General features: G+C 35.7%; 1 protein-coding gene across 4 annotated transcripts in view; it reads left to right on the top strand.

The window, feature by feature from the left end:
* The window catches only part of hrm (solute carrier family 16 member hermes), a 71096-nt gene that overhangs the window by 927 nt on the left and 42620 nt on the right, over positions 1–27549 (top strand). For 2 of the 4 annotated variants that reach the window (XM_085940540.1, XM_085940542.1), the window contains exon 2: positions 14609–14933. The gene's annotated coding sequence lies outside the window, so the exon portion shown is untranslated. Of the gene's footprint in view, positions 1–9170; positions 9391–14608; positions 14934–27549 lie in introns of those variants that run through there. The other 2 variants (XM_085940543.1, XM_085940541.1) reach the window with 2 other exon arrangements.

Here is a 27549-nt window from a genome sequence, read left to right as displayed (position 1 = left end):
GTCGGTGAACTTTTTGACATCTGTCAAAAACAGTATTTCATACAAATTTTAGATTCAATCCAACAGTCAAATTCAATAGTAATTTATTTTCGTATACTTGAAGAGTATAAAGCCAGGCGGGAACAGTGGCAATTTTCATGGCCGATAAGTACAACTATCCGGACGTGGATCTTCAGACATAAGAACAATAATTGCTCATCTTTTATTGAACGATCGAAATATTTTAGAATTTTGATGTAAAATTTGAATACAATCGAAAACTTGTTGCCGATAATTATTTTTTATTTATGGTTGAAATTTAAACAAGGCCCTCGTAGTCCAGTGAATAAGGCGCTGGTCTTTCATCCGAGGGCTCCGAGTTCGAAATCTGTGAGGTCACAATATATTTATGTGATTTTCTCAAAGTCTGGGTCTGATTGTTTCTCTTCTATTACTAAATACACTACTTTCATTGGGTCTCATGGCCAATTGTAGTGTTAACAAGAATATATACGTAAACACCGACTAAGGTCCGTTTCAGACGGGACACCGGTGTCGCGCTCGATATAATATGGGAGGCCTTTGTATTCGAATAAAGGGGCCTTTGTATTATGTTTATGAACGGCTCAGAGCTAATGAGTCAACGCATAATTTCGCGTTATAAATTAGACCATACAACTGGCTGCGGTAATAAAAACAAGTGTATCGGCGGCTTGAGAATGTAGCGGCCGACGGAAAAGTGTACCGGGCACGCGTTGACTCATTAGCTCTGGGGCGTTCATAAACATAATACAAAGGCCCCTTTATTCGAATACAAAGGCCTAATTATTATATACGAGCGCGACACGGGTGTCCCGTCTGAAACAGCCCTAACACGCAACTACATCACGTGGCACGCTTCCCAACTGTTCGCGACACACCTATCGGCTTTGGGAAGCTATGGTATAATGAATTTGGATTCTAAAGTACTGTGATTTTAGCTTATTTCTTCGCATTTTACGGTAGTAAAGTGTTCGATAATTGATTTTTTTTATAAATATTTCTCATTTTGCGAATTCGTGCAAGAAATAAACTTTCTAATAATTGTCATGGTACATTGGAGACGCTTTGTACATAATCTGATATTGCACAAACCCTGAGACATTCGAGTAAACCTTCTTATTTCTTCTTATAGTCTCATGTCCTTGTTTCCTTGGGTGGCAAGTTGAGGAATCTTTACTGTACTTTTGTTCTCTCATAATATGGCAGTAGCGAAGGGTAGAAGTAGGCTGTTAAGATCAAAGATAAATACTGCACATTAAACTTTGTTAGTCATACGTATTTGTTTTTATAGGTAGACGAGTATTTTTTGACTATTATCTATTATGGCTTGTTTTTCGCAGGGTTTAATTGAATTTTCAAATCTAACCAACATCATCTGTAAATTGTAGTCTTAGTTCAATCCAAACAAATACGTATGACTGGTATGGTGGATCTTAAAAGCCTACCTCCACCCTTCGCCACTGTAATATGGCCAAGGTACTGTAGTTTTCTGGTTATTATCTACTACAGACTACACAAAACTTCTCGTCCTTTCCCATTCGTTTGAGAACGTCAACAGTTGCAAAGGAATTTCGAGGATGCGTCTATACAGCCACATCTTGAAAGCTACGACTATCGGTGACATCTCCTGATTTAGCATCCATACCAGGGAACTCAGAAATAATGGGAACTGAAATACTTAACGGGTGTGAAGAAACAGGCAACCGATCTCGAGTGTGGAAGAGTACGCGATAAACTTAAACACGTGTGAAGGGTACGCTTGTATTTCGTTCTAACAGCTCAGTATACACTTATGCACTGACGCCCATTCAACATTGGTTGCAAAACACTATTGCACGTCTATAATGCGTGGCTCATTTTCGTAGGATACTCACACATTCAAAACCCTCCGTTAAAATGTAGTGTATTGGGATATAGCCTATCGGAATTCTATGTATTACTCTGTTCTGTGATCCATACTAATGCTTAAATTCCAGGGAACACAATTGGTTGCCTTATAAGTGACGTTGTAACATGGTTTAAATATCTAGTGTGGAGAAATATGAGCTAAATACTTTCAATAGTTTAGTGTGTATTATAAACGAAACGCGCATTCAGTATTGGTAATATTTGGAAGACACTCGGCTCACTTTGTTTTTCATGGGTTGTATAGCCTGACCGTCATAAATTAATAAACGAAATCCGGCTTCAACACTTGGCTCCATGCAATGTCATTGGCTCCATGCGATTTTGCGTTAATTCTATCTTATTAATGTGTTCTTTGGTAAATGCATACTGTAGGACAGACGCATTTTAGTAGTTCCAATTTACAAAATGATAATATTATAAATTAGGCAAGTATATCAGATTCTACAGGTGTTTTATTGTCAATAGCTATTTCGGTTGTCATACAAGTGTATCATATTACAAAATAAATAACAGTAGCGAAGGGTGGACGTAGGCTGTTAAGATCCGCCATAAATAATGCACAAGAAACTTTGTTAGTCATACGTAGGTATTTGTTTTTATTGAATAAAGACTACAATTATTTACATATGTTGTTAGTTTTTAAAGCCCGCCTAACCCAAACCATTAATAGTTTTGGTATACTTTTGGCGACACGACAAAATTGTGCACACTTTTTTATTCATAGGTACTTATTTATTTTCGTTGAATTAAGAATACCTACATAATATTACAACTATCGTCGATTCATTTTTTTAAATTCATTAAGGTGACGCATCAGTGAACCGCCAAATAATTTCCAACTGTAGGCGCGACGAAATTTTGGACTCGCTGCCATTCACTGAGAGAATCTCGAGCTAGAAGCACGTCACTTTGCTGCGTGATGGCGACGGGTCAATTAATTCTAAAATCGTGTAAAGATGACTAAAAACGTTACCCATTTACTTTAAAAATAAAACATGTCAATGAATATATTATTATTGTTACTAATAGAACAATAAACAGAACATAAAATGAACGTATGTTGGATTTATATGAAAAATAATATTTCGTTTGACAGGTGTCATTTGCACCCGCGACCCGCAGTCCGCGCATCGCCTAGCAACGATCTTTTTAGACCGTGCCTCAACTAATGCATGGCCTTAAGCCCTGCCTAAACCAAACTATATTAGATGAAAAATATTATTCGATCTATAAAATATTCAAAGTTATGTGTGATTTTAATTGCATAATTTTAGATATTTTATACATAGACGAGTATTTTTTGACTATTATCTATTATGGCTTGGTTTTTTTTTTAATTTAAAAAACAGACCAACACCATTTATAAATTTTCTTAATTCAATGAAAACAAATACGTATTATGTGTCATATGACTGACAAAGTTTAGTGTGCATTATTTATGGCTGATCTATACCAAGTAATAAACCAATGTGTACTTTCAATACTGTGATATGATGTAATAATATGTGTGATTTAATAATCATGTTAAATATAATATAGGTGTATATTTTTTGGTTTCTATTACAATTCGGGGAACGACACCGATTTCGGGGTTTCCCCTGAATGCACTGACAGGGAAACAAAGTAGTTTTTTTAAATGTACCTATCTATACTGTGTATGTACTTGTAGATGTATAGCTTGTTCAGATAGGTTTTGCGAATAAAACATACCTAGCTACTTACCGGGGGACACTAGCTTTAATTCCGGACAATCTATCAATTTCGCAACCCCATTGTTGGTGAAAATTTGATAATAATTCAGTGTATTTAATTTATTATGTATTATTATCCTTTTTAACACTACAACAAGCCATGATGCCAAAAGACAGTAGTGTATTGAAACTATTGAAACAGTATTGCTGTATCTTGTAGAAGCGAAACAATTACAAATGGATACCCAGGCTTTGAGAAAATCATATAAATATGTTATGATCCTTACCGGGATCGAAGCCCAGTGCCTTACGCAAATATCTGAATGCTTTTGCAACTATAAGATCATATTCAAGCGGGTTGAGTGTATTAGTGGCGGAGTACACTGCAAGAAGCCGTGCGATACGCTGTCGACCCAGGGGGCCTAAACTGCGCTTGCATTTTTACGGTTGTCAATTAACAGCAACTATCACAATATCACAGTCACCTGCCCTTTGCAGCAATCAATAGACCTTCAGCAAATGACGCACGGACTTGCAAATGAACGCTGCAAAGTAGGTTTAAAAACAAAAATTGTAGTAATTAATTGGCTTTCAAGTCGAACTGGTTAACAAAATAATTGTCTATGCACGGAGGAGACAGTTACAATATAAATAAATTGTAAGTATTACATTTCGCTGTAGCACAATTTACTGAGAGCTGTCTTACCGAAAATCCTAGCTAGGCGTATAGCATTTCGATCAAAAAATTACGTGGAGAATTGTTGACAGTGATGTTCCAATTTTATTAGATTGATTACAAATATCTGAAAATAACGCTGTTATTATTAGGTATCACAAGGCAGGTACGACGATGATTGTATTTAGGTATATTTTACTTACCTACATATTTTTTGTGTGTTTTATTTACACTCGAATTTTATCTCAATACTATACGGCCATGTATTTCATATACAACATCTCAAGGTGAACTGTGATACGGCCAACAAAATTCCAGACACCGTGTAAGACTAGGTTGCACGTTAACTGTATGGTATAAACTTTATACTATAAATAAAGGGAGGTAGACGTGGCTAATTTGTTTATTGTCGTGAGTCACTATCGCCAACAGTGTTTAGATCGCGTATTGCCTTTCCTCGCTCGATATCGCCCCACTCTTTCTGGTTTCCTGTCCTACTATCAAACCATCCTTATAATGTGGCAAATTTAAGTTTTACCTAGCCTGCGACTTGTTTCAACGTCTATTAATTGATTGTCGTGTTCCGGCGTCATTTGGTGTCCATTTGTATTGCCCGCTCCACTCTGTTCCATCTTTTAGAAGTGCCTCATGGTAATATTAGAATTAAAAAAATATTTTAATAAAGCCGCGGTAAGTAAATATTCCGTTCACTTTTTTGAAGTTATACTTCTATTGGGGCGTTTGGTACATAGTGAAATTGAGAGCTGCGCGCGCACACCGTTACGAAAGTGCGCGACAGTATGAAGTTACCTGCGAATCAGTCAGCTGTATACAAACGCAAGTTTGATAGTAGAATTTTATTGTTCCTTTGCCTAGGCAACGAATTTATTATTGTCGGCCATTTGCAATTCCTTACGTAAACAAACGATTAGACGTCAGAGTGACAGTTGTTACTTTAAAAATAAAAACAATGAGAAATAATTAAGTTTATAATTTAGTAATATAAGTTAAAGTGTATAGAATTAAACTAACGGCGCTCCAATAAGCGGCCTTTTTTCTTGAGTGTGTAATTTAACAAGATAATTGAGGCGTCCAATTCCAAAAAGCGATAAGTCCACATTCGGTCAAAATCGAGAAAAAAATACGCACGTATTCTTTGTATAATTTTACACAATATGTATTGATCTATAAATTCCAAAACGCGACATAACCCTACGAAAAAAATTTATTTAAGTCTCGATTTATTACAAAAAGCGCTAAGTCCGTGTTTCATATTATTTAAAGCTTGATTGAGTTCAATATTGAAAAGGGCGTCTCCCATGCCGTAGCATCTGGTAAACTCATGACAGTGCCACGGAAATATGTGCCTTAGGCGGAGTAAATTAAAAAGTGAGGTACAAATAGCGCTACGTTCAATTTTATTTTGCCTATATTTATTACATTTAAGAGTTTATCGGCTGAAACGAATTGCCATTTAGTTCTAATTTCGACATAGAATACAACGGAAAAAATAATCTCACGTTAAAACAAATAATTGAAGCTTGAAATATAAAAACGTTGTTTACCGAAAATATTGAATTGTGGGCTTGTCGCTTTTTGTAATTAGACGCCTCAATTTTTAAGAGCTAGTCGAAGAATCTAGGTTTTATCCCAAGTTTTGTTTTTGATTTGTTACCTACTTCTAACGCGCGTACATAAGTACACAGACCGATTTTTTTGTTGTTTTTCGTTTCGAGGACCTGACGTTTGCACTCGTACGACCCAAGGCTTTTAGTATAATTTTAATGAACTGACTTTACCAATATAAAGATCTACGTCTTCTTCATTACCAATTCTTGGAACTGGTCAGGCCACCGTCGCCCATTAGCCGCGTCTTACGTTGCCCCCAATCCCCCCTTGTTAAAAATAATTGCTACGGAGTCAATTTTAATTTCCATTCGAGAAGTCTTTAGAGGTGGTTATATAACTTCGGTAAATTATTCATGGAAGCAGCGGACATGTATTTTGTCGGACATTTTTTTGTAGCTGTTTTGTATTTCAAATGCGTCCAGTGCAGGGCTGAATTGGTACACCACGGACCAGTGGCCAAGGGTGGAGGTAGGCTGTTAAGATCCGCCATAAATGGTACATACTAAACTTTGTCAGTCACACGTATTTGTTTTTATTAAAATAAGAATACAAATTATAGATGGTGTTGGTTAGTTTTTAAAATTCAATAAACCCTGCGAAACCAAACCATAATAGATACAAGTAAAAAATACTCGTCTCTCTATAAAATATCTGAAATTATGCAATTAAATCATACATAACATTGAATATTTTATAGATAGAATAATATTTATATATATTATAGTTTGGTTTAATCAGGGCTTAATGAATTTAAAAAAATGAACCAACAATATGTGTAATATGTATTCTTAATCCAACAAAAACAAATAAGTGTGAATGAAAAAGTGTGCACAATTTTGTCGTATTGCCCAAAATATACAAAAACTACTATGGTTTGGTTTAGGCAGGGTTTAATTGATTTTTAAAAACTAACCAGTACCATCTGTAAATTGTAGTCTTAGTTCAAAAAAACAAATACGTATGACTAAGAAAGTGTAGTGTGCACTATTTATGGCGGATCTTAACGGCCTACCTCCACCCTTCGCTACTGCCACGTACATAATATTGTATCCCTCCGAACGAACCGCCCCGTACCTACCACTCCCAGTTTTAATCGGACCTATCCAATGACATTATTAATGGACAACGCACTCAGTACAGTAGCTCAAGTAAATTTGCGCATAGCGACATTCGCACATGTATAGGTAGACGTCACGCAATTTCCATTATGCGATATCACGCATCGGGAATTTATAGCAATATCACCTTTATTGTAATGGCGTTAGAACAGTGGTGTTTCTAGTGTCAATGTTAATTTGAGCGAACCCGTTCGAACCGAACCATTCGGCAGACCGACAAAAAGCATCGGGAATTTATAGGAATATTGTAAATGGCGTTAGAACAGATTATGCCATTCGGCAGACCCGACAAAAAAGTGAGTGTCATTTTTTTTCCAGATGCTTCGTCCATATTAATGTCATTGGATCCATCACATTCACGAGGCCACAACCAATATTTTGCGCCAAAACCGAATGGACCCATTTCGTCGCTGTCAAAATCAAAATGTTCCTAATCTTATCAAATCACCCATCAAATAGTTTTTTATGGTAGTCTCAATTCGTACTTCATGGTGTGTGATTTAATAAATATCAAAAAATGGTTTAAATCAGGGAACCCAGTACTAATGGGAATCGAAATATCTACCTAACGGGTGTGGAGTAACAGGCAACCGATCTCGAGTGTGGAAGCATATGGGATAAACTTAAACACGTGTAAACTTTAAAAATTATATTTAAATATTCACGAATCCTAATGCAATTTATCATTTTTCCAAGAGACGGAGCAATAATCTCGAGGAATTCACGAACAGGAGCTGCCGATCATTTCGAGCGCTGCTGGCAACGCTGTGCAGTGCCCCACAGCTAATACGTACATAATAAAATTACAGAAATATTTAATAATATTATATTTACTGCATCACCGCCATCTTTAGATTAATAGCGCCTAAGCATAACTTTTTGCACAAGTAATGAGTGGTCCACTTTTCAGCTGTCAAAATCAGATTCCAGATTGCTTGACATATTGATTCGCCCTTTCTCGTTTCAAATTGAATTATAAAAAAATCTCAAAGCAAATATATCAACTATCAGTGTTATTAATAAATAATATACATTACTGTTATTCATCAGCTGTCAAAGTCAGACTATTCCTTCACACAAAAACCGGTGGTAATATCGATTTCCAAAAAATGTGTAGCATTGATCTATGTATTACATTTGTAGAAGGTGTGTTAATGCTAGTGTATTATTTATCATGTAACTTATCCATAGCCCCCACATCCTGAAGCGGGCCCCCAGGCTAGGATGTTTGGTGGGCCCCCCTATCTATCGCTAATGGTAAAGTCAGTGTGACGCGCTGCAGTAGCGTTATCCAAATTTAATGGTGTATTTTTAGCATTTTTTATATTTTTAATATGTACTTTCTTTCGACCATGTCCGATCCTAATAGGATCATATGGGCCCCCACAGAGTGGAGGTTTGTATTAACAGATTTTATTTTTACGAGAAATGGATGTCAGCCACTTGCTCAACCTATCAGGTCCATACTCTGTCTCATACACGAATTGAAAAACAATACGTGTACTTCCCAGACCCAGGATTCGAACCTGGGACCCTCGACACTATAGACCGGCGCTTAAGTCACGCGGCTATCGTGGGTGAATATGTACTTACATCCATTTGAATTATGGAGTTGTTGAGTATCGGCACACAGTAAAAAAAATGCATCGTACAACCAAATAGTCTTAATTATTTATACCATCAAAGGAAAATAGCGCTGCAGGCGACTTTTTTCACCATTGGAGCAAATTTTTCATCTGTGTTTATCTCGGTATGGTCGGCTCGTCACGCCGAGCCCTTCCTGAGCCCGGGCCCCCAGGCTAGAGCCCTGTCAACCCCATGAACTTATCTATTCAAATCAAACCATTCCCTGTGTGAACACGACATACGCGTCAGTAAGAGCACTCTATAGAACAATGGCAGGTCATCCTTAGACAACAATGGGAGGGGCGGAAAAAGTTGGACCAGTCGTTGTGAATGTATCGGCTTTCTACTTGAGTCGGCAATGACTGCATTCAATTGTTAATATTATATAATAAATAATAATAATCTATCCAATACGGCCCGTCAGAATAGATAAAACAGATTGTCTGAATTAAGTAGGTATCGTATAATAAACTGTCGTCGGGGCAATGAGTCAAATTCTGTCAGTAAGTGACAGCCAATCGGTTTGGCGTCACGCGTTTATCGTGAGTGTGTTATATTATACTAATTAGTATGCGGTAGAGTTTAATTTAAAAATCTAAATTAATATCAAGACAGTAAGGTACTTACTTTGTGTGCTGAAATTACTCTAAAAAATACTATACTTAAAAATATTTTGAATGTTTTCTGTCGTAAATTGAAAGTTCTGTGAGTGTTTTTAAAGGTGTGTTTGTAATAATAAGTTTATAAAGTCAAACAAAACGTAACATTTTGTTAATTATTGTGCATAGATATACTAATTACTGCGCTGCGGCTAAGTTTAATTTTTTAATTGGATAATGACAAGGCAGTATTAACGCTCCATTTACTGTCATTTGCATACTATCCAATCATTTTATAGAAGATTACAAAAAAAAAATCAAAGAACAAAGGAGTACGTAACCCATCTTCTGTCAATTGCATACAAACATTTTTATATGACAATTATTGAAGTTATACTTCTTTAGGCGCGTTTGGGAAATCAGATCAGAATGTATTTTTGGCGTGTGACATGTAACACATAAAATATTGTTTCACAGAAAAAAAACGCACTCGATTGGATTCGAACCACCGATTGTTCGGTTATCAGCCGAACGCACTACCTTTACGCCACAGTATGATACTGCAATCGTGACGATTATACAGTATAATATTATAGTTTAGAATTGTTCCGTTGCCTGGGCAGCGAATTTATTATTGTCGGCCGTTTGCAACTCCTTACGTAAACAAACTATTAAACGTCAGAGTGACATTTGGTACTTAAAAAATAAAAACAACGAGAAACCATTATATAATTTAGTAATATAAGTTGAAGTGTATAGAAATAAACCAACGGCGCTTCAATAAGCGGCCCGTTTTCTTACGTGTGTAATTTAACAAGATAATTAAGAGCTAGTCGAAGAATCTAGGTTATCACAAGTTTTGTTTTTGTTTTGTTACGTAAAAATATTTTCTCTGTCTACTTATGATAATTTTCCATTCAATTTGTTCCGAGCTTAGTTAGATATAAGTAACAATTATTGCTAACGAAATTGCATGTGGAGTGGGCAAAGTAAACAAGCTGTTTAAACGAAATTAAAATGCACTACAACAGTACCTATATATGAAATTATATCGAAGTGATTGGACATACCTGCAGGCATGTGATAGTAGCATGCCATGCCAGTATAGATCTAAGTGCAAGAACGTAGTTAGAGTTAGTAGTAAGAACGCGCGGGGGCGGCGCGGGGGCGTCTTGCGAAACTCAAACGTATAACCGTGTGTAAAATGTTCGTAGACAGTGTCTTTTTTGGGGCATAATACACACGGTTATACGTTTGAGTTTCGCAAGACGCCGCCGCGCCGCACCCGCCAAATGACTACGGACGAGCACTAAGAATACCCGTTTAACAAAAATGCGTATGAAGTGGGCAAGCGAAACGTTATTAACGATTAACATAATATAGCATTGTTTCATTTTTATTAACTGAACATTTCCTCTATTTTATTTTTCATTAGCAAATAGCAAATCTCACACCACTTCAAATTTGCTTCCGTAGGGAGTTGTTCGTGGGTCTATTCTATACTTATCGACCGCTAAAGTGATAAATATTATCAAACTTAGGGTACGCTGCTGTTAAAATATACCACTTGCAACAATTACAACCAACTTATTGCAATTATTACAATAAGTGCTAATACTTTGATACAAACCTACCCTAAGTTTGATAATATTAATCACTTCATCACTTTAGCGGTCTATAAGTATAGAATAGACCCACTGGTGGCTAGCATTACATTATATTATAATATATTATTATATTAGTGACAATTGTAACCATGATATTTTTAAGGGGTCTCGGTTCCTGTCAGGGTTTTAAAGATTCTGAATCAATGATTCTGTTCCCGGTTCTAAAATAATAAAGCAAACCTCATTGTTAGGTTCCAGTATTATTTCTAGCTCTGATTCTATCATCATCGTTATTTATGGCATTGCAATCCTTGGCGGGCCTTGGCCTCCTTCACAAACTTCCTCCATCCTGGGTGATCCAGCGCCGACATTCACCAGTTGCTTTAACCGAGCATTTTTAAATCACCATCTCAATTTCGGCCGTCCAAGTCTTCTCTTGCTCTGATTATATTATTCATTGTTCAATCATGATTTCTTCAGAGATGCTGTTTTTCTCCAAGAATCTGGAACATATACAGGGGTTAAATGATGCCCTAGAGTTTAGATTCTGATAATGAATAATATACATATTTTATAATAATAAGGACTTTCCTGAGTATATTATAATATTATCAATTATCTCTTTTTACAGCTGTACAAAGTTTTATCAGTTATACGTATATATTATTATAGATAATACAGCTTGTGTACAGTTCAAAATTGATATCAAAAATATAATTGTATATATAGTACCTATACTAGTGGCGAATAGTGTCTGTTGGGGGAGGTAGGCTATGTGTAATTGTAAAAAATATCATCATTACATATTGAAAATAGCAAGCATATTCTTTCAGTGAAACGGCAAATAATTTTCAACTATAGGTGCGACGACATTTCGGACTGGCTGGCAATCGGAGAGCGAAAGTCGAGCTGTGAACACGTCAATTTGTTTTGTCGTGGGAATTAATTCTTAAATCGTGTGAAGATGACTAAAAAACGTTACCCATTTACTTGAAAAAGAAAACATGTCAATGAATATATTATTAATATTAGTAATAGAACAATACACATAACATTAATTGGACGCATGTTGACTTTTTATGACAAATTATGTTTTGTTCTGCACGCGTCATTAGCATAATCTTCGCGTCGCGTAGTCACGATCGTTTTAGACTGTGCCCCAGCTGAAGTATAGCCTTAACACGTGTTTAAGTTGTTTTTTTTTTCCAAGGTTTATCCCATATTTAACACGGTTACACGTAAAACATTTCACCGTGGTATTTTATTTTAATGAAAACAAATACGTATAGCTGACAAAGTTTAGTGTGGACAATTTATGGCGGATCTTAGCAGCCTACCTCAACCCTTCGCCACTGTAGTGTGGTTCATGTGACTATACTTTGTCATTGTGTCGAGTGCGTTCTGGCCTCGTTTGACTCATTCGTTGTATGATTTTACAATCGGAAAATACCGCTGAGATAGTCGCCATTTGCGAGTGGTATATTTATAACCCTTCCTTTGTGTTTAATTTTACCTTACATGTGCCGGTCTGTCAGACGACTGCCAAAAATTTTGTATCACAATGTTGCCTATACATTTTGTATCTGTTTGACACATTACTATGCACCAAAACAATAAAATTAATCAGTCTATGGTTTCTAAATATTTGAATTTCTTTTGATCAACGATTATTCGATTATTTTCGTGATTTTCGGAGGCGATTTTCTTTGATTTTCTTTTTCCTCATAAAACTTAAAATAGGCCTCGAAACGGTTCAAACCCGTCATTTAAGAGCATACATAAGTGTACCGCACTTCACCGTAAAATGTTGTATCGGAAATATATTAAATTATCGTACCTATATTAAAGAGCGTCCAACCTCTTTGGGTCGTATAGTACCTACTGACATTAAATTCATGTCTAAATAAAACACGGTTCTTGTCGGTTTACACATTATAGGAAGCAAGCAGCAAACAAATGTTGAAAAAAGCCGATATACTGGATTATTTGTTGGGTGAGGTGAGGTTAGGTTTTGATTCTTGAATTCATTCATTCATTCAAACAAAATCAGCTATGAAAATAAAATTAATGTTCATATTGAATGTAATACAATTATTGGAGACAGTATAGTATACGGTCATCCCTTTCCGATAAGAAAGCTCACGGCGAACTGTACCACGTTGAAATGTTTTACGTACAATTTACATGTAACCGTGTTAAATATGGGATAAACCTTGAGTAAACTTAAACACGTGTCAAGAGCGTAGGTACATAAGTGAAACCGCAAATAATTTTCAACAGTAGGTGGGACGAAATTTTTCACTCGTCGCCAATCGGAGACCGACGGTCGAGGTGTGAGCACGTCAATTTGTTTTGTGATGGCGTCGGAGGAATATATACTTAAACCGTGGAAAGATGACTAAAAAACGTTACATATGTACTTGAAAAATAAAACATGTCAATGAATATACTATTATTATTACTAATACAACAATAACATATAATGAAATGGACGCATGTTGAATTTTTATGACAAATTATATTTCGTTCGGGTCGCGTCATTTGCATAGTCCGCGCATCGCCTAGTCACGATCTTTTTAGACCATGCCTCAGCTGAAGTATAGCCTTAATTAATAAATTGTACTAAAATCTCACAAAGAGACTTACGTATTTCTCGCAAATTGAATGTACCTAAATTACGATTAGGTAGGTACGTCATATAGTAGTTGTGAGATGTGACCCTGGATAAAACCGTTCATTTAGTTTTGTACTTTTTTATTTGATTCGTTTTGATGAGGGCAGGGTTTCGCCTGTAGGCATCTTCAGGCACCATGAAGCAGTGGTGAAGAGTGGATGTAGGCTGTTTGTTTAGATAAGGCATAAATGGTGCACACTAAACCTTATCAATCATTGAACTACGAATACAAATTGCAGATGACAAAATTTACAAACACTAAAGCAATTAGAATGTCCATATACCTATAGTGTTATCAAATAAGTGGTATTATATAATATACTGTTTTTTTCTCGGAATAATTTGATTGTGTCACGAGCTCTATGGCATGTTGCACCATCTTGTTGGAACCACATAATATGCATTGTATTATTGATTTAATTTAATAAAACGCATTTTTTTAGTACGTACCTGCTTATTGCACTTTTAATAAATAAATCTGTACCTGTTTCGTCCGCCTCAGAGGAGGGAATGGGACAATTGGACGCCTCTCTGTCGTAGACACGTATACAGAACGTAGACGAGGAATTTAAACCAGTTTCTATCTACTACTTAGTAGTTTTAATTCATTTTATTCTTAACATAATGTTTTTTTTTATTGCGGATTGAGAATTACCATGCCTAAGGCTTTATATATAAATGAAGAACTCTTTTTTCATTGGAACTTAAACATATGCACGATTAAATCGTTATTTACGTGTGCACATTTAAATTCTCACCAACTATTAAATCAAAATATAATAATTTAAATAGGTATAAATAATAATAGTATTAAATATTTTTTTAAAGCTACCTATAAGTACATAACGTCTATTTACGAATTGCGTGGCGCCCAGTTGACACGGCGTCAAATCGTCCTAGACCCCTCGGAGGAGGACTGAATACAGTTGAAAATGTCCCTCTGAGGCGGACGAAACCGGTACCTACTTAAAAAGAATGCGTTTTATTAAATTAAATGTATAATACAATCGTCATTTTGTTAATTTCCTAATAACAATGGATTTACTTGGTTATTTTCAGATATCAAACACAGCGCTGTGATTTTAATTATAAAAAAATAAATTAGTTTTAAATAAATACCTAACAAATAATCAATGATGGGTGTCGTGAAATTATTGCTCTAATTAAAAAAAATATTTAAAACGAAAAATTATCGCTAATCTCCGAATGGGAGACCGCAGCGAAGAAAATTTTATTAATAATCATTTTATTTATCATTTTAAAAAGTCGTGCGAAGTAAAATGTTCATGTGCTTCTTATGAAAGTGGGTGACCTGTGTTTATGCATGGAGATTGGAGAGACCTTCATCGACCACATGCTTTAGTCGATTGCATTAGATAAACAGGTAATAATATTTTAATATATTGAATGACAGATTCTTCTGGCATTGTGGCCACGATAAAAATCACCTTGGATATCGTTTGAAAGCAACGAACCAACAAATAAATGAGTCGCCTGCACTGCCAGAAGAATCTGTCACCATTCTACATAATATGTGTAATTTTAAAGTGTTTTTATCTCACTTAACTGCTCGTACCGCCACACTGGGCCCTAAGCTGGAGCCCTGTCGGCCCCCCACCTTGTGGGGGCCATGCTCGTCATACATAATCACAGTTCATTTGTGTAATAATATGTCATTGTGACTTTTTTTCTTCCCAAACGCCATTTATTTTTCTTATAAATATTTAGTGTACGTCTGTACTTAAAACTGAACTCTACTAACATTACAATAACAGTTCTTCTATATTCTTGCGTAAAAATTGATACTTAATATTATAATATTATTATACAGTCAAACTTGGTTATTAGGCATAAAGCCCACCAACGCGGCGCTCGGTGCGCTCTCTACGAAGTAGGCCCCCTCCCACCCGCGCATTACCCTTCACCTATGTAACAAGGGGCTCAAGGAGCACAAAATAATTATTATTATCAGCGTCTCTCATAACAAAGCAATAAAAATATTATAAAATTTCTCGGGGCTTGTAATTAATATTCACGATGACATTATTATACCAGCGAAATATCGGACACACAATAACTAAACAAAGAAACAAAGAGTTCACTGTTATTAAATAATGGCTTCTCGCCCGTCTATCGACGACGCTGCCAGGAGCGTGATTTTGCTAGCCGTGTTCAATGAATGGACTACGTTGTATTTTCGTTAATTCGTATCGCTGAGAAGCCAAAAAACGATGACTCATGGGGCAGGCGGGCACAATGCGTCGTAAAATCCAGTGTGCGCTGGCGTATTTGATTACGTTGTATTTTCGATGATTTACGCGCCACTTGTGAAATTTTGCGCGAGAGCCCCACTTGCTGCGTTAATTGGGTTTTACGCCTTACGATCACGGAAATAGCGAGATCTCGGATGTAATGAGGAAACATTCGTTGACATTTTAGTTTGTGATTATGATCATATTATATATTATGGAACTGCAATACGGTCGCTGCTAACCTTCAGTAGATGACGGGACCAAAAGAAGATGATTGTTTCTCGAACGGGTTCCTCCGGTTCCTCTTATAGCTTGTGAAATGCGTGCAATTTGCCACTTTTTTGTAATTGAACACAAAAAATATTCAAGGTTTTCATCTGACCTATTTAACATTGATGAATTTTGAACGTTTTTCTTGATTACATATTCGCGTGATGGTTATTATTGAACAAATTAAAATAAAATAAACAACACTTATTTAATTAACTCAACATCCATTAAACTTACCTCTAATTGCGCTTACCACACTTCCCGATTTGACCGGAATTGATTTATTATATTGGCCTCTAGATTTGATACATACACAGTTTGAAAAGCCAGTCATTCATTGGTCGACGTATTGGTATTAAACTGTATGCAGCCAATGAGGTATTGACTGATTAGTATGGAGTCATTTTCAGCCAATGAGATTTTGTGTACCTATATCGGGCTTGCCCAAACTGACGGTGGGCAATGTAGGTACGTTTCTCGTTTGTAAGAACGTCTCCATTAGCACAGCGAAAAAATCAAACCTCATTAATGTAGTACGAATTTTATGATCATCATCTAAAGTGTTTCTCAACCTTTTCACATCTGCGGATCACTGAGAATATGAGAAACGTTTTGTGGACCGCTAACACAGAAATAAAAAAATCTTATTTATGTAGTTGCGTTTCTCGGGCGGATAAAAAGGTAATAAATGAAAAACATAATAACATATTCCTACTTACAAAATACTTATTATATGTAAATTGTATTTGTAATTAAAATAATCAGAAATCAGTAAGTAAGTAAGTAAGTACAGATACATAATAAAAGAAATTCTGGAATTTCGAGAAACGGTTTAAAAAATGTAATGTGAAATCTGCTGCTATTTATTGCTTATTTTCATATTCCTTACTTCAGTGTTGTTTCGTAGAGACGAAGCGTTTGCATTTGGACGCCAAAAATTCGCAGACCACCAGAATTTTTTTACGGACCACCGGTTTAGAAACACTGATCTAAAATGTCGATAATTTCATCGAATCGATCGATAGCTGCTAAATCGGCTAATATATATCGCGAAAACATAAAATCTAACGACCAGGGTATAATTTTTTCAAAACTTCCATTGTTTGTCGCGTGGTGTGTGTTGTAGTGCAGTCCAATTTAAATCGTGTATTGTCCATTCCATGTTCATCCATTTGGAGCACCAAAAAGCTGTCAATCATTCACCGTTTTGGTTTTCAAAGAAATATTGACCAATGCAGTGACGTCCCTAGGCAAAGTGCCGCCTTTATGGCTTGGTTTTCCAGGCGTTTACTTGAATTTTAAGAACTATCTATAAATAATGATAGTCTTAATTCAATGAAAACAAATACGTATGACTGACAAAGTTTATTGTGCACTATTTATGGCGGATCTTATCAGCCTACCTCCACCCTTCGGAACTGAGCCCAGGACTTTCCTCTAAAATATAACATCCTGTTTTCTGAGTTCCCAGCTGGGAGTCGGGTGAGTTGTTTTGTTGTAATACAAAATGTTTATTATAATATCCGTATGGCCTATAGTCTATACATAATATATGTGGATATGGTACTCTGTGAAACAGTGCAATAGATATGATAATATTGATATCAGCCAATAAGTATATGAAAGTACAAATATAACATCAATAATCTACGATTTCCGTATTTACATATAGGTATAACTGATATGCAAAGTGGACATTTAATATAATACATGTAGGTAAGTATGGATGATATAATTGGTGAAGTGCTGATATCAAACGGCTATGCCGTGATCCGCTACATATTTCATTTTAAACCGGCGTTTCGCAAACGGTTTAGCGAGTCGTCACTATCAGTGACCTCCCGTGGGGGTAGGCAGATTGAGCGTCGCTTGGGGGCGGCAGTTACACGAAGGGCGGCAAATCGAGGAGAATCATTCGGTATATAAAAATAACTGTACCTAAGCTTAGTTGAAACGGAAAATTTCCATTAAAAATTCAACTCACTGGTTGGACAATTACCATAAAAGTTTTAATATGACTATAATTTTTGCCGAGTTCGCAATGTCTAGTTTACTTCTGTTGTCCTTGGACGTCACGTCCTTAGTGAACAGCAATGACACGTGTAGATTTGCGAATTATATTTGAATTAGGTGTAGGTAGGTAGTAAGTACCTAAATACTTACTTAATTTTGTGTAAAATGTTTGCCAGTCCTTCGCTAGTTTTGGAAGTTGTCAGGTGTATTTTTAAATGTATCTGAAACCGTGGACTCGCAATATAGTCGATTGAAGCAGAGATTGCATTAAAATTAAATTTAGTGGTATATATAGTGGTATAGGTATATAGTGGGATATATCTTGTTAGTAATGTATCTATATAACACATTTATTAGATATTGAAGTCATGAAAGGATGATAAAAATATTTTGTAAAAAATGTGGCGGCATTTTGGCGCTGCCTAGGGGCGGCATTTTGTCTAGGGACGTCACTGGTCACTATCGTCGCAAGCCGGAGTCGATCTGGATGAAGGTCAACAGTTCTTCGCTGCCACGTATATCAACTGATCTTTGTTCTTTTGAACTGAGTTCATATATCCAGCAGGTTATAGGTCGCCCCTGTGATCGTTTAGTGCCCTTTGGTTACCACACAGTACAGTCGGACGAACTTTTAGATGTGCGACTAACTAAAAGGGTTCTGTAACTGAAGTTATTTAGGAAACACCGTTTTAAACTACTGACGGCTATATATAAAAACGTGACATATTGATATATTATGTTTTGTAATTTATAGTGTAACAACGTGCTAACTATTGGCCTTCCCTAACAGGTACAATGAGTACACTATAGTCTGGGATTTTACATACGAATACATTGTTGCTCTGAATTATGTTGCTTACTAGGAAATACTTGAATATATTATTTATGTTATGTTGTTTATTTTATTGGATCTCTTAATTGATTTGTATACACATTTAACGACATACTCCTGGTCTTGAATCATGGCTATAAACAAACTTTTGTTGATTAATTAGTACGGTTTTACTTGTCTCTTCTCTCATATATTATATTAAAATAGTAGAGGATATTTCCCGATTTATGTTTATAATATTATATGCCACCATTCCAAATTGGAGTGCCGCTGGTTTATTTCTCGTCGTTTTTATTTTATTTTGGCCAACAATAATAAATTCGTTTCCTAGGAAACGGAACAATTCTTCATACATATAATAATAAATTCGCTGCCTATGCAACGAAATAAACTATTATATTATACTGTATAATCGTCACGATTGCATTATCATACTGTGGCGTAAAGGCAGTGCGTTCGGCTGATGACCGAACAATCGTGGGTCAAATCCAATCGAGTGCGATTTTTTTCATGTGAAAAAATAAATTATGTGTTACATGCCACACGCCAAAAATACACTCTGATCTGATTTTCCAAACGTGTCTAAAAAAGTATAACTTAAAAAAAAATGTCGCTTCTTATGCCACCTGCATACAAAGTACGTTTATACGACAATTTATTCTCTAATATCAGAAAGTGTCGTATTTTTACGACGTTTTTATTAACTCGTATTCTTATTTGTCCGGTGGTTGTTTATCCAGTACAAATATTGCAATCGATTTTTAACTAACTTCCCGACTAGCTAGACATTTGAAACTTTTAGAATATATCAGAACACGACGACAGTGCATTCTTTTAATACTTTTAGCCATTTTTAAGCAGAATTGAATTCATTTTCAGTTAATTCTGTTTTGTTTTGGAAAAAAATCGTTAAAAGTAATATTTACTACTCACTATTATTGGTTGGTTGGTTATCAGTTAATTCTGTTTTGTATGGAAAGTTATTATTGTTGGTTGCTAAGGGGGTCCTAGCAACTTAATTATTAATATATACGTGCGTTACTATGGAAATCAATATGAAATGTCAAAATGACATCTCAATATTCTATAATATTTATTCAGTAGGTATTTCTATCAAGAACAATATTTTTTTTTATTAAAACAGAATTGTCAAGTTTATAAGATTCAACAGAAAATTTAAAAACGTGGTATACAAAAAGTTCTTTTTATCATATGTAATTATTTGTAATTTGGTTGGCGATTTTGTACATTTCATATTTTTCGTGTTCTACAATCAATAACTTTGTTAGTTAAATTGTTACCGCGTAATGAGCTATGAAAATAACAGCGAGTCCATTTAAATTTCAGCAGATCTACTGATAATAGTATAAAAATAATAATATATTGAATTGAAGGTCACATTTGCGTGATTTTTTAAAAAAGATTCTTGTGAGATTAAAACAATACAGTAAACTTTGTAGGCCATTAATCTATTTTTTGTAAAATAAAATCGTTGATTTTTTTTACATTTTTTTCAATCGACTGAATTTTAAAAATGTCACTTGGTAACTCATTACCATCACCATTATCATTTATGGCACTAAAGCCCTTGGCGGGTCTTGACCTCCTTCAAAAACTTCCTCCATCCTGGACGATCCAGTGCCGACACTCCCCAGTTGCTTTAACTGAGCATTCTTAAATCTCGTGTGACGCAGTCCAGCCGTCCAGGTATTCCGTCCAGGTATTCTCTTGCCCGCCTTATTGGTATATCCTCAGGCGTTCTATATCTAGCATGTTCCACTGACTTTCACATTTACTACTCAGCTTAGTACATTCCCCATACTCGGATACTCCGCACTTTGAATCTAGCTGTAAACAGCTGACCTGCAGGTATAACTACGGGTGTTCACCTACGAGTTTGTCGAATCCGCAAGTGGTTATCAAATCGGGGTTTAGTGTCAGAAGGGTATAACTACAAAAACACAGTTTTGAGATACTTAATCGAGAAAACAATTTATTTTTAAGTTTCAGCAGATATAAATTTGACAATATAATTAATTATATTGACTTTTTTGTTAGATATAAAATATACTATATGGAGTTAACAACAGTTTACTATAATTAACAAAAACAAAAAGTTTTATATTATGGGATAAAATTAAAGAATAAAATAAAATGGCACTCTTACATACTTCTGACATTAACATAAATACCAAATGAGCCAATGAGAAATATTATGTGTATATACATAATTTGAGAATTACGTAATTCTTGATACTGTCATTAAATTTAATCGTCGCCTTCCATGTCACTTTCCACTGGAAAATCACCAGAAGAAGCTGGAACCAAGTTTTTATAAAATTGAATATAGTGGCATATTCACATTGAAAACAGCTATTTTGTAGTTACACCCTTCTGACACTAACCCCCCGAAATGCGCGTGACTTAACAGTCATAATAATATTATTTGTATCATTTTTATCAGTGTCCGTTTGTGTCGTCCGTGATGTCTTGTACAATGCCGAGAGGAGTTGTGCCAAAATGCTCAGAAGGCAGTCTGACAGCCAAATCATTCAGGTTATTATCCACAATCATGACGCTCTGATAACTAATAAGATGAAAAAGTAATATTTCATTAAGCTGGATAATTTATATTGTTTTCCATTTCTGGGGGGGGCGTTTCCGGATCCGAAAACACCCCTCCCTCTTGCGTGCGCGCCTCCCTTGGTAGATACTCGAACAACTGCTGTATCTCCAGATTAAGTACCTAGCTAGCAAAATATTTTTCTCGTATACAATAACAATTAATTCGACGATTGCTGAACCGGATACTACGAGCTTGGACAGTAATTTGCCAGCGCTGCGAGTTGATTAGTTTTGCATTGGACTACTTTCAAAACGTCGTGTTTGCTAATAATTGAGAAGCCTAGGGGAGGGAGACAGATCCGAGTACATAAATCGGTGATTCCCAACTTTTTCGGTTTGGCAGGGAACCCTTAGAACATTTTCTAGAATCTTAAGGATATACTTCAGCCGGGGCACGGTCTAAAACGATCGTGACTACGCGACGCGAAGATTGTGCAAACGACGCGTGCAGAACAAAACATAATTTGTCATAAAAATTCAACCTGCGTCCATGTAATGTTATGTTTACTGTTCTATTAGTAATAATAATAATACATTCATTGACATGTTTTCTTTTTCAAGTAAATGGGTAACGTTGTTTAGTCATCTTTACACGATTTAAGAATTAATTCCCCCGACGCCATCACAAAACAAATTGACCGAGAGTCCGTAAAAAAGATACGAAGTGTCGCACTCTTTGTCGCCATCCGGAATACGTGTCCCAGCCACGTAAAGCGTCTCTTCGTGATAACTTCAATCACCCAAGGCTTTTGTGTCTGTTCACGAACGCGGTCGTACCAATGTACCCCTAAGATTCGGCGGAGACATCGATTCTCAAAACTCAAAAGCCGAGACTCTTGAAGCTTAGCAAGATGCCGTGTTTCACAGCCATACAGGAGCACATGTAGCACGCACGCGTTAAACAAACGACATTTGGTCCGCACAGAATACAGCCTTGACCTCCATGCGACTCCAAGTTGGTTGAACGCAGAGCCCGCCACACCCATGCGGATTCCAAACTCACTAGAAATACCACCATCATCGGCAACCGTGGCACCCAAGTATTTGAACCTGGACACCAGCTCGACGGGCAGACCGGAAACCCGCAGAGGAGTGTCGGCGTCGATGCATGCAGCATTGCGTATGGATTTGGTCTTCATGATATCTATTATGCAAAGTGTAAACGTAAACAGGTGTCATCTTAATGATAAGTATATTATTATGAATTCCATTACCATGTAAATAAAACAGATATACGAATAATGAGAAGACACTATAGGTATGGTACTGTATGCGCGATGCGGTCATTTATTCAATTAACCAATGATAAAGTAACCATTATATTTATTTATAATAAATTAATAAAATAATTTAACATTGTATGTCAATTAAAAAATATTTAAATAATTATCCGGTAATTGGAATTTTTATAAATGACAACATTTTAATCACAGAATGCGGAGTTGCCTTCTTGCTACGATAATTAAGATGTTCGCATTTGTTGCATGGTTTTCGTCGTTATGGGGCCTTCTTCTCCGAGATTTATTTATTTATTTAAGAAAATAAAACATTGTGGACATAACAAATCTAAATTTAAGACATGCACAACATGAGATTTACATTATAACAAATATAACCCTCACAAAAGAGAATAAGGGAATACATAAAATAATAATAATAACAAATAAAGTAAAAACATACTTAAGTATAATTTTATACAGAAAAATAAAATTTCTAATTACAAAATACATAGCACGTCACCGAAAATGTCTACGTCTTAGGGGAGCGCATTTACCAGTCTTGCAGCCCTCGCTAATGGTGCCTGATGGGCTTGGCACTAGGAAACGGTTCCGATCCAGAATAAATCATGGCTGCGACCACGCAGGTAATCGACAGGCGCATGTAAATTCAAATTCATTAGGACACCAGGATTGGAAACCATCCCTCGCGGTAACAGGCAAAAGTGTTTCAAGAGCAGAAGAGATCTACGAGATTCAACAGAGTGAAAAGAAAACATACTTAAGTAAGATTTGTCTCCCACGGCCGCGCTGTGATCAAGACGTCAAGGAATTGGTGTTGCAAGCTTAAAATAAGTGTTTTATACAATAATTAACGAACATTATCGTGTCTTCGGTCTTGGAATATTATGAACGCTCGTCGTGTGATAAAAATACCGTGTCATAAGGAACAAGGTAGCCAGCTATTTTCAGGTTTGTTTATAAACAATGCACTCATTGCGGCTAAAACCGAGTACCTACATTAAGTATATTTTAGATTCAATATTTTCAACCAATCTAGTAACGTTTTGGAATTGATATCAAGTGTTTTAATCTCGAACGCATTGAGAATTTTTAGACCCCTGGGCTAAGTGTTCGGAAACTTGTATGTATGCAGTTCGCCGTATCGCACTTTATCGTGAAATGTTGTGTCGGATATGGGTCGTATAGTACTGACAACAAATTTATGTCTAAATAAAGCACGGTTCTTGTCGGTTTACACTTTACATGAAGCCAGCAGCAAACACATTTTGAAAATAGCCGATATACTTGAATTTTGCCAAAATCAGCTATGAAAATTGATTTAATGTTCATGTTGAATCTAATAAAATTGGAGACCGTATAGTATACGGTAATCTCTTTCCGATAGAAAGCTCACGGTGAACTGTGCCACGATAAAATGTTTTACGTACAATTTACATTTAACTCCTGGGCTACATGTAGTAATGTGAGACAGTTTCCAAAAGGATTAAAACTAAAATTCATCGATTTCAGTAATTTCTTGGATAAATATTTCTCAAAAACTTCAATATATCTCGAGAATACAGCATTTCATAAACGTAAAACGATCTGAATTTTTCGCTAATCGATTGTATAATATACAATGTATACATCTATACATCGAAAGTTTAAAAAAAAATATGTGTCATTGATCTTCTTTTCGAGATAACAAAAGACAAATATTTCACTACTTTGCTGCTGACATGGACAGTGCGGTGATCGTTTTATTGTGCGCTGTGCAATGCTTCGTAAATCTTTCGCGAATTTGATGTATATTATTATATAATAGTGCTTAAAACCTTTTGGCAAGGTCATTAAAAACAAAATCACAGAACTAGTCATATAACAGGTCACAGTGGGTTACTTGTGCATCATATAAGTACACCTGGAATACCTACACCGGGTTCGGTTCAGACACAGCTATATTTGCATGGAAGCTTAAAGCCAGGAAGCTCGTCCAGCGGATCCAAAATTAGACGGGAGTTCCTCACGCCCTGTGCTAGCCAAGCCATTCCCCTGCTCGCTATCAGTATAAAGCAGCTTGCTGGAAAGCTCTTGCACTCCAGAAAGGATTCTTCGCCTCCTCATTTGGACTTTTTGCCTAATGCCCTTGTTTTATTCTGGGTCTGATTGTAATACAAATAATGATATTAGATGTACTTTCTACCTAGAATATAATTATGAGTCGAATAGAGTCATAACTCACATTTTGTATTTTTTTTAGTTAAATATACCAAGTGATTCTAAAGGCATTAATCTATTGGTATAAATAATAATTACAAGATAAAAAGACTTTTTATATACTACGTTTTTAAATTTTCTGTTGAATCATAATATAAACTTGACAATTCTATCTATTTATAATTTAGGACAAATAAGGCAATTGTCAACAAATCATTTTTTTGCTATTTTGCAACAAACAAATATAGAATACTGAAATGTCATTTTGATTTCCATAGTAACGCACCTATATATTAATAATTTAGTTGCTAGGACCACCCCCTTAGCAACCAATAATAGTATTTTACTTTTTACGGATTTCTTCCGAAATAACTTTTCATACAAAACAGAATTAACTGAAAATGAAATCAATTCTGCTTGAAGATGGCTAAAAGTATTAAAAGAATGCATTGGCATCGTGTTCTGATATATTCTAAAAGTTTCAAATGTCTAGCTAGTCGGGAAGTTAGTTAAGAATCGATTGCAAGATTTGTACTGGACAAACAACCACCGGACAAACAAGAATACGAGCTAATAAAAATATTGTAAAATAATAATATAGGTAAGTCGACTCACACACTCATTATTATTCAAGGGAGTTCAATACTTTTCTTTTGATAACAATGATCTGATGGTTTTTTGCGATTATTACAAATCTCGATTTTTGGAATAAGTTAGTTGTTATGACTCTGGCAACTCATACAGAGTGGGTACTAGTAATAGTAAAATGTAACTATTTATGTTGTGAATTCATTGTGAGAAACTGTGTTGGCATTGGTCCAATATTTAATTATGCGACCCAGTGCAACGGAGCAGCATTTAGCGGCCGCTGTCACATACCTTTGTCGGATGCCACGTGGAGGCCGATCGCCAGTCCTCATTCAATAATCAATCACAGCCGTATACTGCGGTTTTCAAACTTCTACGTTCCTGAAGATTTATCTTGTGAGTAGTTTTTCTTCATCTTTTCCGAGTTCTACCAATAACACGACGTGTCGTTATCAGAATGAGACTGTTGTTTCTGTGTCAATCTGTGCACAGAAATTATATCGAAAGAAGAATATTGATACCAATGACGTCCCTAGACAAATTGCCGCCCCTAGGCAGCGCACAAAATGCCGCCCCATTTTTTATACATATTTTTTTTATCATCCTTTCATGACCCTACTATCTAAGAAATGTATTGTATGGATACATTACTAACAAAATATATACCTACTTACCACTAAATCTAATTATTTAAATGCCATCTCTACTTCAATAAACAATATTGCGAGTCCATGGTTTCAGATACATTTAAAAATACATCTGACAACTTTCAAAACTCGCAAGTGACTAGCAAACATATTTGGATAAATTAATTAGATAAGTACCTATGTACAGTAAAAACGAAACAATGATGCGGTTGGTCGATAGTGTGCGTGCGTATGGGGAGTCGTAATAAATACCTGGCAGCCGATGACCGCGTATTCGTACGTATACGTACGCATACAATCAGCGAACCGCATCATTGTTTCGTTTTTACTGTACCTACCTATAATTCAAATTTAATTCGCAAATCTGCACGTGGCATTGCTAGTCACCAAGTACGTGACGTCCAAGGACAACGGAAGTAAACTAGACATCGCGAACCCGACAAAAAAATTACAGTCCTGTTAAACCTTTCGAGTGAGCTGAATTTTTTAATGGAAACATATTTCCGTTATTTTAAATTTAAGTACCTACCTATTTCTATATAATTTCAAATGATTATCCTCGATTTGCCGCCCTTCGAGTAACTGCCGCCCCCAAGCGACGCTCAATTGCCTACCCCCACGGGACGTCACTGATTGATTCAGAATATCCTTATCAAATGATACTTGTCCGCGAGTTAGTCATACTCATTTGTTTTCATTGAACTACGAGTACAATTTGCAGATAGTGCTGGTTAGTTTTAAAAAAAATATTTAAACCCTGCCTAACCAAACCATAATCGTTTAGGTATGCTATGGGCGCGCTTCTGAAAATCTGATTAAAATAATTACATAAACGTACCGATTGTAAAATTTCCTTTACAACTTCAATGTGACCTTGTTATGTACCAGTAGCGAGATGTGGAGGTAGGCTGTTAAGATCCGAAATAAATGATGCACACTAAAATAAATTTAGTCTTTAATTGTGTTAACTGTCAATACATGGTGGAACTGCGTTGTATTATTGATTTATATTAATAAAACGCAAAAAAAAATTGTACTACACTTTTTTATTTAATAAATTTGGATAGGTTTCGTCCTTTGAGGCGGTACAAGTACAAACAAAAATTGCGTTTTATTAATATAGGTATCTACCTAAATCAATAAACTAAATTTCGTCTCTGTTCTGGCAGAACACACTAACTGGAGAATACTAGTTTTGAGTAATTTTACTTTGAAGCTTTTAAAATGTTTGAAATGGTCTATCATGTGAGTTTATTAAATAATCGTAAAAAGGATGACTTTAAAATAAAGACTGTTTATTTATTAAGAAGGTTTCCAGACGGTAAAGTTTGAAATA

This window comes from Rhyacophila brunnea, unplaced genomic scaffold (genome assembly GCF_057557595.1).
Source record: "Rhyacophila brunnea isolate RB1 unplaced genomic scaffold, BYU_Rbru_1.0 scaffold_13, whole genome shotgun sequence".
NCBI lineage: Eukaryota > Metazoa > Arthropoda > Insecta > Trichoptera > Rhyacophilidae > Rhyacophila > Rhyacophila brunnea.
This window is presented reverse-complemented; position numbering and strand designations above follow the sequence as displayed.